The sequence below is a fragment of the Rhinopithecus bieti genome, unplaced genomic scaffold (assembly GCF_001698545.2).
Source record: "Rhinopithecus bieti isolate Rb0 unplaced genomic scaffold, ASM169854v2 scaffold_6946, whole genome shotgun sequence".
NCBI classification, from domain to species: Eukaryota; Metazoa; Chordata; class Mammalia; order Primates; family Cercopithecidae; genus Rhinopithecus; species Rhinopithecus bieti.
Window position 1 is genome coordinate 2,731,134 of NW_016805697.1, and position 16,233 is coordinate 2,747,366.

Here is a 16,233-nt window from a genome sequence, read left to right on the forward strand (position 1 = left end):
CTATGATGTTATGGTGTTTGGAATTACAGTTGCTATAGACTGAATATCTGTGTCCCCACTAAATTCTTATGTTGAAATCCTACCACCCAATGTCATGGTACTAGGAGCATTTGGGAGGTGATTTTATCATGAGATTGGAGTCTTCATGAGTGGGATTATTTGCCTTATGAAAGATATCCCTGAAAGCTCCCTTGCCCCTTCCACCATGTGAGGACACAGTGAGAAAACTACCATCTGTGAACTAGGAAGCATGTCCTCATCAGACCCCAAATTTGCCAGTGCCAGTGCCTTGAGCTTGTTCTTTCTGAAACCGCTATTGTGAAACTGTAACTGAGACAGTGAAAGAGGTCTGACTTAACCAACTCCACCTTGCTTCTAACCTCCAAGCTGGCCTTGTTCATTTCTTAGCATAGGCTGAATTCACTTTGGAGGAACCTAGTAGTTTAAAACAAAGATGGTAACAGCCCTTTCCCAAAACAAACCTCCTTCTTGCCCGGAGACTAGACTGCCCTTGTAGGACTAACAAATTAGGCACAAGATTAGAAATTATGGTTTAAGGGTCATGCAGCTGGAGGTTACAAGATTCTGACCCTCCCTAAACTTCTCCTAAGATTCGTGCTTGAAATATTTTGCAGACCCTGCACTTGATGGATCAGCCGGCATCACCCAGATTGATAAACTGACTCATCTGATCTGTGGCCCCCACCCAGGAACTGACTAAGCACAAGAAGACAGCTTTAATTCCCTATGATTTCATCTCTGACCCAGCCAGTCAGCACTCTTGACACACTGGTATTCCCCCACCCACAAAATTGTCCTGAAAAACTCTGATCCCTGAATGCTCAGGGAGACTGATTTGAGTAATAATAAAACTTGGGTCTTCTGCACAGCCTGCTGTGTGTGAATTACTCTTTCTCTATTGCAATTCCTCTGTCTTGATAAATCAGCACTGTCTGGACAGCAGGCAAGGTAAACCCATTGGGCGGTTACATTTCCAGCCTTCAGAACTATAAGAAATAAATTTATGTTGTTTATAAGTCATCCAGTTTATGGTACTCTGTTATAGCAACCAAACAGACTAAGACAAAAGTACAGAGATTCTACAGAAACTGGCCTTTAAATTCTAGAAGTTGATGTTAGCATTCAGATGGTAATAATAGCATTATTTTAATGAAAGGACTTGTGTCACCTTTAATAACCTGCTGGTATTTTTAAAATCTATTTTTATTGACCCTAACATTGCACAAGACAGAAAAGGGACATGTATTAGCACAGCAAATCCATTTCACATAAGTGATACTGGTGCTCTGAGTTTAAATGACTTGCAATTATAATCTAAACCTATTAATATTTAAAGTACAAATATTATGTTCAAGACACTTGGTAGATACTCCACATTTTATCATATTTGAAATTTTGAGTGGGAGAGTTAAAAGTGGAAATGAAAAAATTAGCATACATTATTCTATAATTTACAACTACAAATAGTATTGCATGATTTTTATCCATTACAAGCTTAATACTTTTCAGCTTAATATTTGGATATTTTACTCTCTCTATATATATTTCTTCTTTTAAAAGATAGAGTTTCACTCTGTACTCTGTCATGCAGCCTGGAGTACAGTGGCACAATCATAGCTCACTGCAGCCTCAAACTCAAGTGATCCTCCTGCTTCTGCCTCCTGAGTATCTGGGACTACAGTTGTGCACAGCCATGCCTGGTTAAACTTTTAAAAAAATTTTTGGTAGAAATGGGGTCTTGCTTTGTGTATTAGTCTGTTTTCATGCTTCCGGTAAAGACATACCTGAGACTGGGAAGAAAAAGAGGTTTAATTGGACTTAACAGTTCTGCATGGTTGGGGAGGCCTCAGAATTACGGCGGGAGGTGAAAGGCACTTCTTACGTGGCAGTGGCAAGACAAAATGAGGAAGAATCAAAAGTGGAAACCTCTGATAAACCCATCAGATCTCATGAGGCTTATTCACTATCACAAGAATAGCACAGGAAAGACCAGACTCCATGGTTCAGTTATCTCCTCCTGAGTCTCTCCCACAACATGTAGGAATTCTGGGAGATACAATTCAAGTTGAGATTTGGGTGGGGACACAGCTAAACCATATCAGTTTGTTTCCCAGGCTGGTCTCAAACACCTACTTTCAAGTAATCCTCCTTCCCCGGTTTTCCAAAGTGTTGGGATTACAGGTGCGAGCCACCATGCCCTGCCTGTTACAGTATTTTTTAAAGTACATCAAGCATAATTTCTAGATGCCTCACCATCTAAACTGGCTTGAGAACCTGTGCTTTACATTTATTCTTTCACTTAGCAAACAGTTTTTGAGCACTTGCTATTTAACAAGCACTGTTTTCAGCACCATTAGTACAGGGGTTTATAAAACAAAGCCATTGCTCTTACAGAGCTTTCATCCTAATGGGTGAGGTAACTGGAAACTAGTATACAAGCAAAAGAAGAAGTTGAAGATAGTGATATGTGTGAAACCTTACATGGAAATTTCATTCTTCATTAACTATCAAATATATTAAACAATAACATTAAACATCTACTTAATCTTTTTCTGTTATTTGTAAGTACTTATAATTAATATAAACATCACAAGAGTAGTTTTAATGACAAAAACTTTACAATTTACGAAAGTGTTCACTCATTGTGATGGTTAACATTGAATGTCAACTTGATTGAATTGAAGTATGCAAAGTACTGTTCCTGGGTGTGTCTGTGAGGTTGTTGCCAAAGGAGATTAACATTTGAGTCAGTGGACTGGGAGAGGCAGACTCACCCTCAATCTGGGTGGGCACCAGCTGCAACTGGGGCTAGAATAAAGCAGGCAGAAGAACATGGAAAGATTTGACTGGCTGAGTCTTCTGGTCTTCATCTTTCTCCCGTGCTGGATGCTTCCCGCCCTCGAACATCGGACTCCAAGTTCTTCAGCTTTTGGACTAAACTTTCACCAGTGATTTGCCAGGAGCTCTCAGGGCCTTTGGCCACAGACTGAAGGCTTCACTGTCAGCTACCCTGCTTTTGAGGTTTTGGGACTCGGATTGGCTTCCCTGTTCCTCAGCTTGCAGGTGGCCTATTGTAGGACTTCACCTTGTGACTGTGTGAGTCAATACTCCTTCATGAACTCCCCTTCATACGTATGTCTCTCCTATTAGCTCTGTCTCTTTAGAGAACCCTGGCCAACACATTCATTGTCTAGGGAAGAAAAAAATCTCTTACCCACCTTAGATTCATTTGCCAGGACCCTCTAAATTAGATTGATGAAAGACCTATGAACAAGAGAAAAATGTACTAATTTACTTCATGTCAGTTGTAAAGAAATGAAGACCTGAAGAAATAATTAAACCTGAGTGTTTTTATACTGAGTTTGATGACGAATGGAAGATCATGGAAAAATGTGATCGGACAAAGGTGTATGAGCTAAGGGTAGAAAACTGGGGGAAACTTAACAAGGTCTGTTCATTCAGCTTCCTCTTGGCATCCCTCTGTCTTTGGACATAAGGATGTTTCTTTTGGCTACAAGAAAGGCATCTCTCACATGAGGGTCTTATGAAGGGGGAGGTCAGAGAGCGCTTCCTGAACCTGCTGTTACTCAAATTCCTTTAGCTTAAAGTATACAATATGCCAAGGCATCATATTACAGGGTAGCATATTCTGATTCCTGTCAATTAATTCACTCGTTCCATATTTATTAAGTTCCTGCTGTGTGCCATTTATTGAGTCCTTGCTATGTTCTCAGCACAAGGAATACGAGAACGATGAAAACAAACACAAATTCTGGCTCACGTGGATTTTAATCAGATATAACCTTTTTGTTCTGGATGATTTTCATAGCATTCTACAGATACATTAGAAAACATCTTCCTGGAATCTCAGCACAATACAAATTATATGAGAAAAACAATTTTATATATGTGTATAAAATGTAACTTTCAGAATATATTGTTTTATCTATGCCTTGAAGAAAACACTCACATACACAGATTTGTTCTAAGATTCTATTTGTAACATGGAATTGTTAGTTATGTATAGATACTTTTAAACAAGATTTTCCTAGTACACTACCTTAAGGATTCTTAGATTCAAGTATCAAGAGCGATTTGGAGCTTTTATTCGCAGCTACATAGCTTCATTATATCTAATAATCTTCATTATATGTCTCTGGTTTTTAATCTATGCACTTTTTTCTTTATTCTTACCAGTAATTTCGGGCCGACGTTAGAATTTTATGTGAAAACAGTATGTATTGTGTATGCATTTAACTTTTTTGATATGTTTATTAAGTTCTATATAATACTGCTTTTACAATGCCTGTTTTCAAAAATCAGGGCATGGTTTGTCATTATTATTTTTAAAATATATTTTAGATTTATTTGATTCAATAAAGCAAGAAAAGAAGCATTCCACATTTCTCTGACATCTAGTAAGTTGCCTTTCTAGGTCAGTCTTCTCATCTTTGCCTTTGAATAATTATTATAATTGAAATCTTATGATGTAATAGTCAAATTGAACCTTTCCTTTGTCTATGCCTACTATCAAATAATTTGGAACGGAAATTATTTGAAGTATTAGTCTGCTTGGGCTCCTATTACAAAATGCCATAGACTCAGTGACATAAAAAACAGAAATTTATTTCTCACAATTATGGAGGTGGGGAGGTCCAAGATCAAGGTGCTGGGAGGGTTGGTTTCATTCTAAGGTCTCTCCTCCTGGCTTATAGGCTGCTGCTACTTCACTGTCTCACTGTGTCTCACTCACATGGTCTCTTCTTGGTGGGTACTTGCAGAGAGAGGGGGAGGGAGAGAGGAAGAGCAAAAGGGAGGAAGGAGAGGGGAGGGAGAGAGGAAGAAAGAGAACACTCTTATGTCTCTTCTTTTTATAATGACACCAATCTCATCTGATTAAGGTCCCACTCTTAAGACCTCATCTCTAAAACTCCATCTCCAATTACCATTGCACTGGGGGTCAGAGCTTCCACATGTGAATTCGGGGGAGACACAAACGTTTAGTCCATAACAGTGTGCAATATCAACAAAAACTTTGAATGCCATAGTGATTTTTGTAGAAATACAGATTTATTTATGTCTCTTTCACTTATTAAAATTGTCTAATTATGAAGTAATTGGTCTGTTTACTTTTTTTACATTGAAAAAATGATTATTAATTATCAACAAGCTGTGAGTTAGAGGTGAGATCTGGGGAGAATCCAACATGTAAAAATCAGGTCTATTTATTTGCTGTAAGTTTTCCTACAGCTGCCATTGCCAAATCACCAGCCAATTCTAGCTCATGGTTGACAAAGTGGAGATCTCAGAAACTCACAGGGATTTGGGAGGCATTTTCAGATGTTGTAACGTAAATAAAACCTGCCTTTTAGGTTTAAAATATTTTTATATTAGGTAAACATTGAATTGGTTGTACTATCATTTTTTAAACATTGGATACTGTCATTGAGATAAAATTAGTCTACTGGGAAGCAACTTTCTGTTATCTCCTATAAATTATCAACATGCAAATATACTGTAAGTATAATGCAGAGGAGGGTGCATAATACAAACCTGAAGGAAGAACTTAATATATTGATGCAGATTAAAGCATAATCTTATTCTTAATTACCCTGAGAAAAGGACCGATGTTTCCTTATTTCATATCTCCTACTGTCGCACAACTTCAATCTTGTTTTCAGAAATTTATCCTAGATCCTTCATTTCGTAATTTTGGTCCACCTTCCCCTACCTTCCTGCCCTGTACTGCACACATATTTAGTGCAGGTCTTACCTGGCAGTTATTTAAGGGCCTATGATAGTTCTCTGCTATTGTTGTCCAAAGATTGGAGGTACCGCATTGCCCACAGCTTGGAGGAGTTAGCCATACCTAAGTATACAAACTGTTGGAGACTCGCAGAGCCATCTGGGTTCACTCCCAATCAAACATAATCTCAGAGCACTTTTTGCTGGTTAGTTTTCAAGTCTTCAGTTACAGTAACTCAATCCTTCCGTACGAATCTGCATGAAGATGTCAAATAAAAAGATTTGTATTATTTGATATGTTGACTTAAATTCTGAACCCATCCACTTGAGGATAATATAGATACATAAAATGTAGTCTGAGTTTATTAAAGTGCACATTTTATTTCTAACACAAGCAACTCTTTTGAAAATACTATTTTTGTGAAAGTCAAAAGATATATTTTGATAATTCATAATTTATTTGGGGGAACCTATTATACTTAAATACACATATGAATCACCTGGGACTCTTATCTTCTTAAAATGCCAGTTTGGATTCAGTAGGGCTGGGGAGGGGCCTGGGAACCTGCATTTCTCTTGCCCTTCTAGGGGATGCTAATGTTGCTGTTCTGTGGACCACTTTTGAGTAGCAAGGTACAATGGAATATTTTATAATTCTTCCCAACTTCCCAGAAGGTAAAACCTTTTATTTGCTGTTGTATTAAAAGTAATAAAGCTTTTAAAAGTATATCAACAGATAGGAAATAAATCATTGTCCTATTCAGTTATTGCTTAAAAATTACAAATTTTCATTGAACATTATCAATAAATTTTAAATCAAAATTCAACATAGAAAATAGTGACAAAATTATCAGTGAAGTAAGCGATGGCATTTGTATGCATAGTGATCAGGTTACCTTAAAAGTACCACATCTACCAGATGAATATCCTACCATATATCAATAAGCACAGTTCTATACAAGCGCTGCATATGTTTTTTTACTGGTTTTTAACAGTTTAATATTAAATCTGTGTTTTATTATAACTCGTATGTTAGTGACTGTAATAATTTAAAATTGTTACCAAAACAAATATTAGGATTATTTGCAAACATTTGTAAGATTTCACCAATTGAGTCAATTGATGATATCAGTTGTGATTGTAGCATTGCACAAGTGAATTTTCATCGGGGGCCAATCTACGAATACAAGATGATACATACAGGACAGCGTTAATTTAGGACTCTTCGCTTTATGAAATTTATTAGATATGATGAAGCATGTAACTAAAATTTAGGTTTAAAGTACAAGAAGATGTAGTTAAATTGTGACATTTTAAATACTCCTGTTGTATAGACTTATAAAAGTTGGATACAAGATTAGAAAGGAGGTAGAATTCTATTAGTAAGGTTACTGGCGGCAAATTTGTAAGTGTCTGCAGCAAGCTCAATTCTCATCTCCTCAGAAGAAAGAATTTGCCCGAGGGGCATAAGGCAGAGTAAGAGACTGAGACAAGTTTTTGAGCAGGAGTGAAAGTTTATTAACAAGTTTTAAAGCAGGAATAAAAGGAAGAAATGTATCCTTGGAAGAGGATCAAGCAGGCAACCTGAGAGATCAAGGGCATGGTTTAACTTTTGACTTAGAGTTTTACCTGTTGACATCCTTCCGGGATCTTGCATTACTTCTCCCCTGATTCTTCCCTCGGGTGGCCTGTCCATATGCACAGTGGCCTGTTAGTTCTTAGGGGCTGCAGCATGCACAGCGTGTTTACTGGAGTCGTACGCATGGGCGCTTGAGGCAGTCTTCCCTTACTAAACCAGTGTTCCTAGATAGTCATATACTGGTTAAACGCTGCCATTTTGCCTCCTACTGCGCATGCTTGAGCCCACTTGCCCAACTCCTGAGATCTTATCCGGAAGCTGCTGATCACCAGTTTGCGGTTTTTCTATCTACTGGGAGACTGCCTGTCTCTGGCACCAGCTGTGACCAATCATTATTTTAGAGAGGCAGTTTAGCAACCGCCTGACCATCACCTGATGATTCCTGGTGGGGGTGGGGGTGGAGAGGGGCTTCTTCTCTGCTCATTTCTGACTACCTACCTACCTACTGTAACAGGAGTGCTAATTTTTCTAACAAGAAAAAAGTTACATGATAAATTAAAATTCTGTGGTAGAGAAGGTGCTTCTGGTGGTAGAAAATTAAGAAAATGTGATATATATTGAAGTCATTCAAATTTTAGACAGAATGGTCAATTTGTGATAAAACTGAATAAAAAAATTACAGCTCACTGAAACAGGTTGAAGGATAGGGAATACATGTGAAATTCATTATTAAATATATTTTTATAACTTAGAAAACGATATTGTCAGTGTAGAGAGCATGATAAAATTACTACATCTATAATTATACATCTATGAGTTTTCTGATGTTGTTAGAAATCAGAGATCAAGCTAGGTAAGTCTATTTGATAGTTCACAATTGAGTCTTACACATGTATGAAAATTCAGAAGTCAATCAATAGAACAATAATGGTCTCATTGTTACAAAATCTGGTGATTGTAACCACGTTCTCAACTGAATAATAAGACGACTGCTCATGAAATTCGTATCAGATGTTTCAAAGCATACCGAAGATCATTTTAATAAAAATGATTTTCATTTCATTGATGTACCAGTGAAATTCAATCTTTTAGAACCAATTTAAAAAGGATTAAAAAACGTTCTCTGCCAAAAATTCGATTTAGTTTAAGTAAAATACTGGATTAAAGTAGCACTGCTGGAAGAAATGAAACCGAGTGGCGTGACAGCAACGTTTAAGGAGAATTAGCCAGAACTTTTCATATACATTGTCATGCATATTTTTTGGACACCGTGGTTGTGAGGATTAATAACGAAGAGTTTGAACTCCAAAACACTTTCAATGCTGTCATTTTTTTTTTTTTAAGATATTAACCATGTAGATTTACGATACTGGCAAACATCTAGATATTTTTAAATAAAAGGAAAGCTTGACAATCAGAAAGCCATGTGATTTAGAAAAGCACAATTGAAATATATTATCTGTATTATCAGTTGTGATCAAGGAATTTCTGGAACTGGAACACGCCTCACAAAATGGAAGTTTCATCAAATTCATCAACTTTTAAATATGCATATGATAGTAATTCTCATATTATACGTGAATAAACATGTTGATAATTTTCTAACTTGACATTGCTTCTTTTTTTTTCTTTTTTCTTCTTTTTTTTTTTACTGTTTTTCTAATTGTTGAGTTTTTTTTTGTTTTTTTTTTTTAACCGCTTTTTTTTTTTTTTTTTCTTTTTTTTTTTTTTTTTGAGACAGAGTTTCATGTAATCGGTGTGATCTCGGCTCACCGTAACAACCTCCGGCTCGGGTTCAAGCCGATTCTCCTCGCCTCAGCCTCCCTAGTAGCTGGGATTCACAGGTATGCACCACCTACGCCTGGCTAATTTTTGGTGGTGTGTGTGTGTGTGTGTGTGTGTTATATATATATATATATATATTCCTTAGTAGAGATGGGGTTTCTCCATGTTGGGTCCAACGCGCTGATCTCGAAATCTCGCCTCAGGGATCCGCCGCCTCCAGCCTTCCAAAAGGGCTTTGGGATTTACAGGCGTGAGCCACCGCGCCTGCGACGAGAAATCTTTCGCGTAAAGATCAACATCAAAATTATAGAAATGTAAGTTTTAATCTTTCGATAAGTCTTAACCTTTATGAGAATCAGCCAAAAGTTACAGACCTCTTCTTAAGAATACATACACTTAATTAAATATAAAATATTTAGCATAGAATGAATTTTATTCTACTGAAAACTCATTTCAAAATATCTATTGAGGACAATATCTAGCAAAACTTTATTATTTGTAAAATTGTTTTTTTATTTTTTCAAGAAAATATTAATGGCAAAAATAAAAAAATACAAATTATGCAGAGAGAATAAAATAAAATACCTTGCCATGTTCATCTCTTCCACTTGGTGTTTCTGAGTTACATCCTTTATCATAAAGTGGTAATAGTAAGTAAAGTGCTTTTCTGAGTTCTGTGAGTCATTGCAGCAAATTGTTAAACCTGACACTAGTGTTAAGAACTTGGATGAGAAAAATGAGAAAAGTTAGACGTGTTTAGCTTGCCTTGAATCATGCCTGCGCTGTGAGACTTATATTCCATGAAGACAATCTATTCAGTAATTGATGATGGGACAATCAGCTAGACATTACCACAGAGCCGTTTTTAAATAATCCTCATTTTTCTTAATTAATTTCTGCTAATATGTCCATAATAAATGAAATAATTTCAAATAATTCCTATTTCTTAGCTTCCTGATTCATGATTGGTCTTTTGATTCTTGTACCAATGTTACATCAATTTGATTCCTGAGATTAATGCCACTTACATTAATTATAAAAGCTGCTAACACTTACAAGCACTTACTGTACACCAGGGGTCATATAAAAAGCTTTATATCTTTTATATGATTCAATTTACACAAGGCACATTTGAGGTGTTTTTTATTCTCTTTTGAAAGATGAAATGAGAGAAAGACATGTTAAGAGACTAGCCAGATGATGAAAAGCTTGTTGGTGAAGCCCAGATTCAACCCCAGGTTAACTTATTTTGCCAGGGTATGTCTATTTCCATGAAAGAAAATGTCTTACTTCTTTTCTTTAAAATTCATAATTACGTATGGCCATTTTTCCACTTTAGTTCCCCATATTAATCGTAGTGTTATATCCTTCTTCTAACAAACCCCTTTCCTCAAATCCCACTCTTTTGTTAGTATTCCAGTTTTGTACTTATAACGAGAGGTTGTTTTGCAGTTTTAATTCTGTAATTTAATTTACATTTAATTTTATGGCCAAGATCAAGTGCTATGAGATCATCATCAAGATTTACTGTCTCAATTGTACAACCTTTGTAAAATGATTTGTGAAGCATTCTATCTTTTTATATGCTCTGGAAGAATTTATATGCTATGGAAAATAGGAGCTTCTTCAAAATCTGAAAGAACGTATCTGTAAGTCATTTGGCCCCTTAGCATATTTTAGAAAAAAGTGTTTGACACATGAAGAGGTTTTAAGTTTCTTTGTCCATTATTATTAAGCTATTCAGGTTTTCTACTCTCTGTTGAATCAATCACAGAAACATCCATTTGGAATTTTAAGTTCTTAGTATAGCATTATAAATAATATTTTATTCTAATTAAAAAATTGAAATCTGTTAAACTCTTCTCATTTGTAATTTTGACCATTAAATGTTTCTGTTTTATTTATTAGACCTGTATTTATTTTTTATTTTCCTCAGAGAACTAGTTCCTGTATATTAGTTCTACTGTTCTTTTAAAAAATGTTTTCTAATTCACTCATTAGAATTTGCACAATTTCCTTAGGCTTACAAAACTTACTCGCACTGATTTTTATTTTTCATATAACTCAAGAATTTATGACAGGAAAAAATGACCGTAAGTATGGTTTTGCCATACATCACATTGTTAGCACTTTTAAAATATAATTGAAGTTTGACTATGCACATCATCCAATAACTACTATATAAGTTTAACAATTGATTCATTGCAGTTTTATTGATTGAAATTTTGTCCTTTTTTATTTTCTGTTTTGTTGCAATTCTTCACAGAAACTTTCTACTTGGGTGGATTTAATGAAAGTTTTTTGGGGGGATTACAAGTATATTGGTTCGTTTTCACACTGCTATAAAGATACTACCCAAGACTGGGTCATTTATAAAGAAAAGAGATTTAATTGACTCATAGTTCTGCATGCCTGGGAAGGCTTCAGAACACTTACAGTTATGGCAGAAGAGGAGCAGCCACATTTTACATGGCAGCAGGCAAGAGAGAAAGTGTGTAGGAGGAACTGTCAAACACATAAAACCATCAGATCTCGTGATAACTCACTCACAATCATGAGAACAGCATGGGGGAACCACCCCAATGATCTAATCACCTTCCACCAGGTCCTGGTCTGGACACATGGGGATTACGGGGATTACAATTGGAGATGAGATTTGAGTGGGAACACAGAGCCAAACCCGATCAACAAGATCAAAATTTCAAATCATTCCATGGACTTTGAATAAAATGTGTTTACTCTATTTGTATATGGAAAGTGTTTAGCAATTAAATCAACTTGATTATAAACTTACAACATAATATGAAATAATAAACATTATAATTTAATGTGTTACCAGTGTTATTATTTATAATATATTAACAAATCCAAGTGCATAATGTTCATTAATTGTCATGGAAATGCAAATCAAAAACACAATGCAATATTATCTCACCCTAGTTAAAATGGTTGTTATCCAAAAGACAGAAAATAACAAATGCTGGTGAGGATGTAGAGAAAGGGGAACATTCATACACTGTTGATGAGAATGTAAATTAATGCGGCCACTGTGGAAAACAATATAGAGCTTCCTCCAAAAGCTAAAAATAGAATTACCATGTGAACCAACAATCCTCCTGCTGGGTATATATCCAAAAGAATGAAAATCAGTATATCAAAGAGATGGCTGCACTCCCATGTTTATTGCAGCAGTACTCACAGTGGCCAAAATATAGAATCAACCTAATTGCCTATCAATGGATGAATAGATAGAAAATGTGAAACCTAGACATGACCACAAGATGACTATCCATACTTAAGTTATAGTACAATAGTCCTTTAAAACAAAGACAAACATTGAAGACATAATTTTCTATCTTTTTTACTACTTTGATAATCTCAACAGGTTTCATTTTATATATTTTACAAATGTGATGTAAATAATTTTGTCAACTAGATGATGACTTTGTTTTCATATTAAAAAAACACAACAAATTTTATGTAAATTTGAAACTCAAACCAAAGCTCTTTTGTAGTGAAAAGCTGGTAGATCCACTACATTGTGATATTAAGCTATGTTAAGCTGTCTGTGCTAATGTAGTTATTGTGGCAAAAAGATTTACAGAATCTGAGTCAGTGAGTCCAATTAGTTCTTTCTTGAATAATAGTTAGGATGGTACAAATTTACTATTTACCTCCACATTCAAGTCATGCAATCAACAGCAATGACTTTATCTAAGTGCCTTGAAAGTGAATAAAAGCTGCATCACAAAGGATAATGCTTTGAACTGAAGATTCATGTGACAGCCACTGTACTACAAATAAAATGTAAATATTTCATTGAGACAGAGCCTCAAAGATGGAGGATATCAGACTCCAGGTCACACTGACGCACACAGCTCTGGGAGGAGTGAACCATGACTATAAACCACAGTCCTACTTAATGGTAACAACTGGGCTGGAGAGACCACTATAATTGACCCAAATGACTGTATTCTTTCCATTTTTCTTGGTCTCCTGGACTGATCATTATTTGCTTTTTCTATATTTCTATTAAGCCATCCTGCCTAAAGGCAGTGGCTAAGATTCAATTCCATTTTAATTATGGTCAGTAATAACCTTTATCATTGTTGTTAATATTGATGTATTTCAGTGTCTTTCTAATTTTGGGTTTTTCTTCTACCAGCTCTACCCAATTGAAGCCATTCTTTTCCATGTCCAAGATTCAATAAGCTCTTTATGACACTCTAAATACATCACTCAAAAGCATTTGCTGGCACCTAGAGAATATATTTTAAGCTCTCCAGCTGGATATTTAAGGTCCTCCGTGGTCTTCTTCCTAAAATTTTCTTACCTTCAACACACTCCTCCATATACCCAGTGTTCCAATGTTGTCTGCTTTCTCTGGCATATTTCTGAGAAAGAAGGCTGTCAGCTGCAGTGGACAAAACTGCCATTTATTGTGAAATATCTGACTGTGTCACACTGTTTAATTAAAAAAGATGTCCTTTTGAATGATAACCCAAGGAAAAGAAATTAATCCTTCTCTGTCTGTTCATCTAGTCATGCAGATTGCTTTATTTGCTTTAGAATAATGTGTTTTATTGTATGCTTTAGAAAAGTAGGTGTTTTTTAGAATCATAATGACATTAAATAAGTTCAGTTATATATTTTTGTAAATCATGTTAATGCAACTGTCTGTCCAAAGAAAGTAGATACAAAATGAATAAATACATAAAATAGACAGATGAACAAAACTGTATTTTGATAGTTTTACCTGCATGTGTATTTGTTGTTTTTTATGAAGTAAAAGGAAACAAAGATTTCTGGAGGAGAATTGGTTTCTAAAAAACACAATAGTCCTGTTCATATTTTACAAATCTCTAGATGATTTATAATCTTATTTCTACAATTAAAAAATAGAAACATGTCAATCAAAATAATCAAAATAATAAATGTTATTTTCAGGACACAGACCAGGACTGAAGAAGGATCATTCAACCAGGGGAAACATTACAATGGTTCTGAACAGTCGAAGGTCATGGTGCTTCTGGGAGCATGTGCGAAGTCTGGTTTGATCTGAGTACAATCTGGGTGATACAGCATAAGGGACAGTGAGGCTGCTAGAGTTGGGCAAAGGAGGACCTTGTATAGTATGAGAAGATTCGGGGTTTAATCCTGTAGTCTATGAGGCTTATTGAAAGTTTAAAGCAGGAATTTCGTATGATCCTGTCTGTAGTTTAGGTGAAGAATTCACTTGTCAGTGAAGGAGATGAATTGGAGAGACTTGGAGTGTAGACTGCTAATGAGTCGACAAGATAAACTGTTTGGCATGAACAAAGGAAATGGCAGAGCAAACATAGGATGGGAGAGTTAGCTTAGCACTAACTAGGAACTAAAACTGATGGCACCAGCTTACTGACTGAATGTGAAAAGGTATGAGAGAAGAGTTTAGTTAATCGAAGTTTCTTTTTTTTTTTCTTTTTACCAAAGTAAATCTTTATCTGTAAATCAGCTATATCTCAGCAAAACTCCTATCTTTTGACTGGCCAATAATTAATTACATTTTCCATCAAAATTATACACGTTTATTAAAGAATATGATAGGTTTTTTGCATAAATTGGATATGCACCCTATCTTTCATAATGTAGGAGGGAATGGCAATGTTATTGCATATATTTTAAATTACTTGCATTTATTTTGGAAACAGATACATTAAATGGCTCAAAATCTGAACAACACAAAAATATATACTGAACAAGTCACTTATGCACATCTGTCTCTTAACACTGGATACGTGTTCAATAGAAATGTTTGTGGACTTCCAGTTCCAAAATGGCAGTGTAGAAACAAGCTGGCTTCACTCGTTCCGTTTCCCAAAACCAAAAACATAAACGTACAGTGCCAAGATTATTACCAGCAATCTCTCAGATCTCAAATAGGAGGAGAAAACAGTTCCCAGGGCCACAGGGAAATGAAAATAGTTTGAGCAGATGGTTAAAGAATTGGACTTCCATATCCATGATGTTCCTCCCCCCAGTCCTTCTAGCGGCAAGCACATGGAAAATCTCCCCTGACTGACAGCTTCTACACTGGAAAAAAGTGTTATCAAGGTGGACAAGTAGCTCCCCCATCATCCTAAGTTTGCTGGCAGGAGACCTGCCCCTGCCAAACTCATGAGAAGCATCTAGAGTGCCTGGAGTAAAAAATATCTCTGAGGAAAGCTAGTGACAAAGGGGAAAGGAGGGACTGCCATCTCCAGCCCTGGAAACTCTGCTCTGTAACTCATCCAAAGGTAATGCCAAATCAGAATGGACATTCAGCAGCACCACCACACTGTAGAATATTCATTCTAGAGCTCACCCTAGCCACCCTTCCCATGCTATTGGGACATGCCCCATTCAGGAAAGGCAGCACTCTGATCATTTACCAGAACTGAGGCAAACCTGGGCTTAAGACATCATCTCGTGCCAAAAAGGAGGCAGCAACCCAGCAGGGGGAGGGGTGGAAAGATAATCGACAGATAAATTACAAAGAATCTCTAAGAACACATATCCAATAAAAACTAAAACAAGCCAGATAGAGATGATTTGACTAAATAATCCTTTAATGCAAAAAGACAGACATACATACACACAAAAGAACAGCAAACGGGGAACCATAGCCTTCCCCAATCCAAAAGGCAAGAAACAAGTGACTAACACTAACAAGACAGCAATATATGATCTCTCTGACCAAGAATTCAAAATAGCAGCTTTCAGGAAACACAGTGATCTCCAAGATAACACAAAAAAGCAATTCAGAAACTTATTAGAAAAATTTACCAAAGATTTTTTTAAAGGTTTATTTTTATTTTTATTTTTATTTTTTTTTGAAAAATCAAACAGAAATCTTGGAACTGAGAAATACATTTGCTAAGCTGAAAAATTTATTAGAGGCTCTCAACAGTAGAATAGATTAAGCGGAGGAAAAAATGAGCGAGCTCAAAGACAGGCTATTTGAAAATATATTGGCAGAGAAGAAAAAGAAAAAAAAATGAAAAGGAATAAAGATCACCCAAAAAATATAGAAAATTGCCTCAAAAGACCAAATTTAAGATTTATTGTTGTTTAAAGGAGTTGAG

General features: G+C 35.8%; 1 long non-coding RNA gene across 2 annotated transcripts in view; it reads right to left on the reverse strand.

The window, feature by feature from the left end:
- Window positions 1-4,680: 4,680 nt before the first annotated feature.
- Window positions 4,681-16,233, reverse strand: part of LOC108530552 (uncharacterized) — a 58,192-nt gene continuing 46,639 nt past the window's right edge. Inside the window, exons 3-4 of one of the 2 annotated variants that reach the window (XR_001885879.1) lie at window positions 5,891-6,021; window positions 4,681-4,795 (exon numbers count right to left, since the gene is read on the reverse strand). This is a non-coding gene — a long non-coding RNA (uncharacterized LOC108530552). Of the gene's footprint in view, window positions 4,796-5,794; window positions 6,022-16,233 lie in introns of both variants that reach the window. The other variant, XR_001885878.1, reaches the window with a different exon arrangement.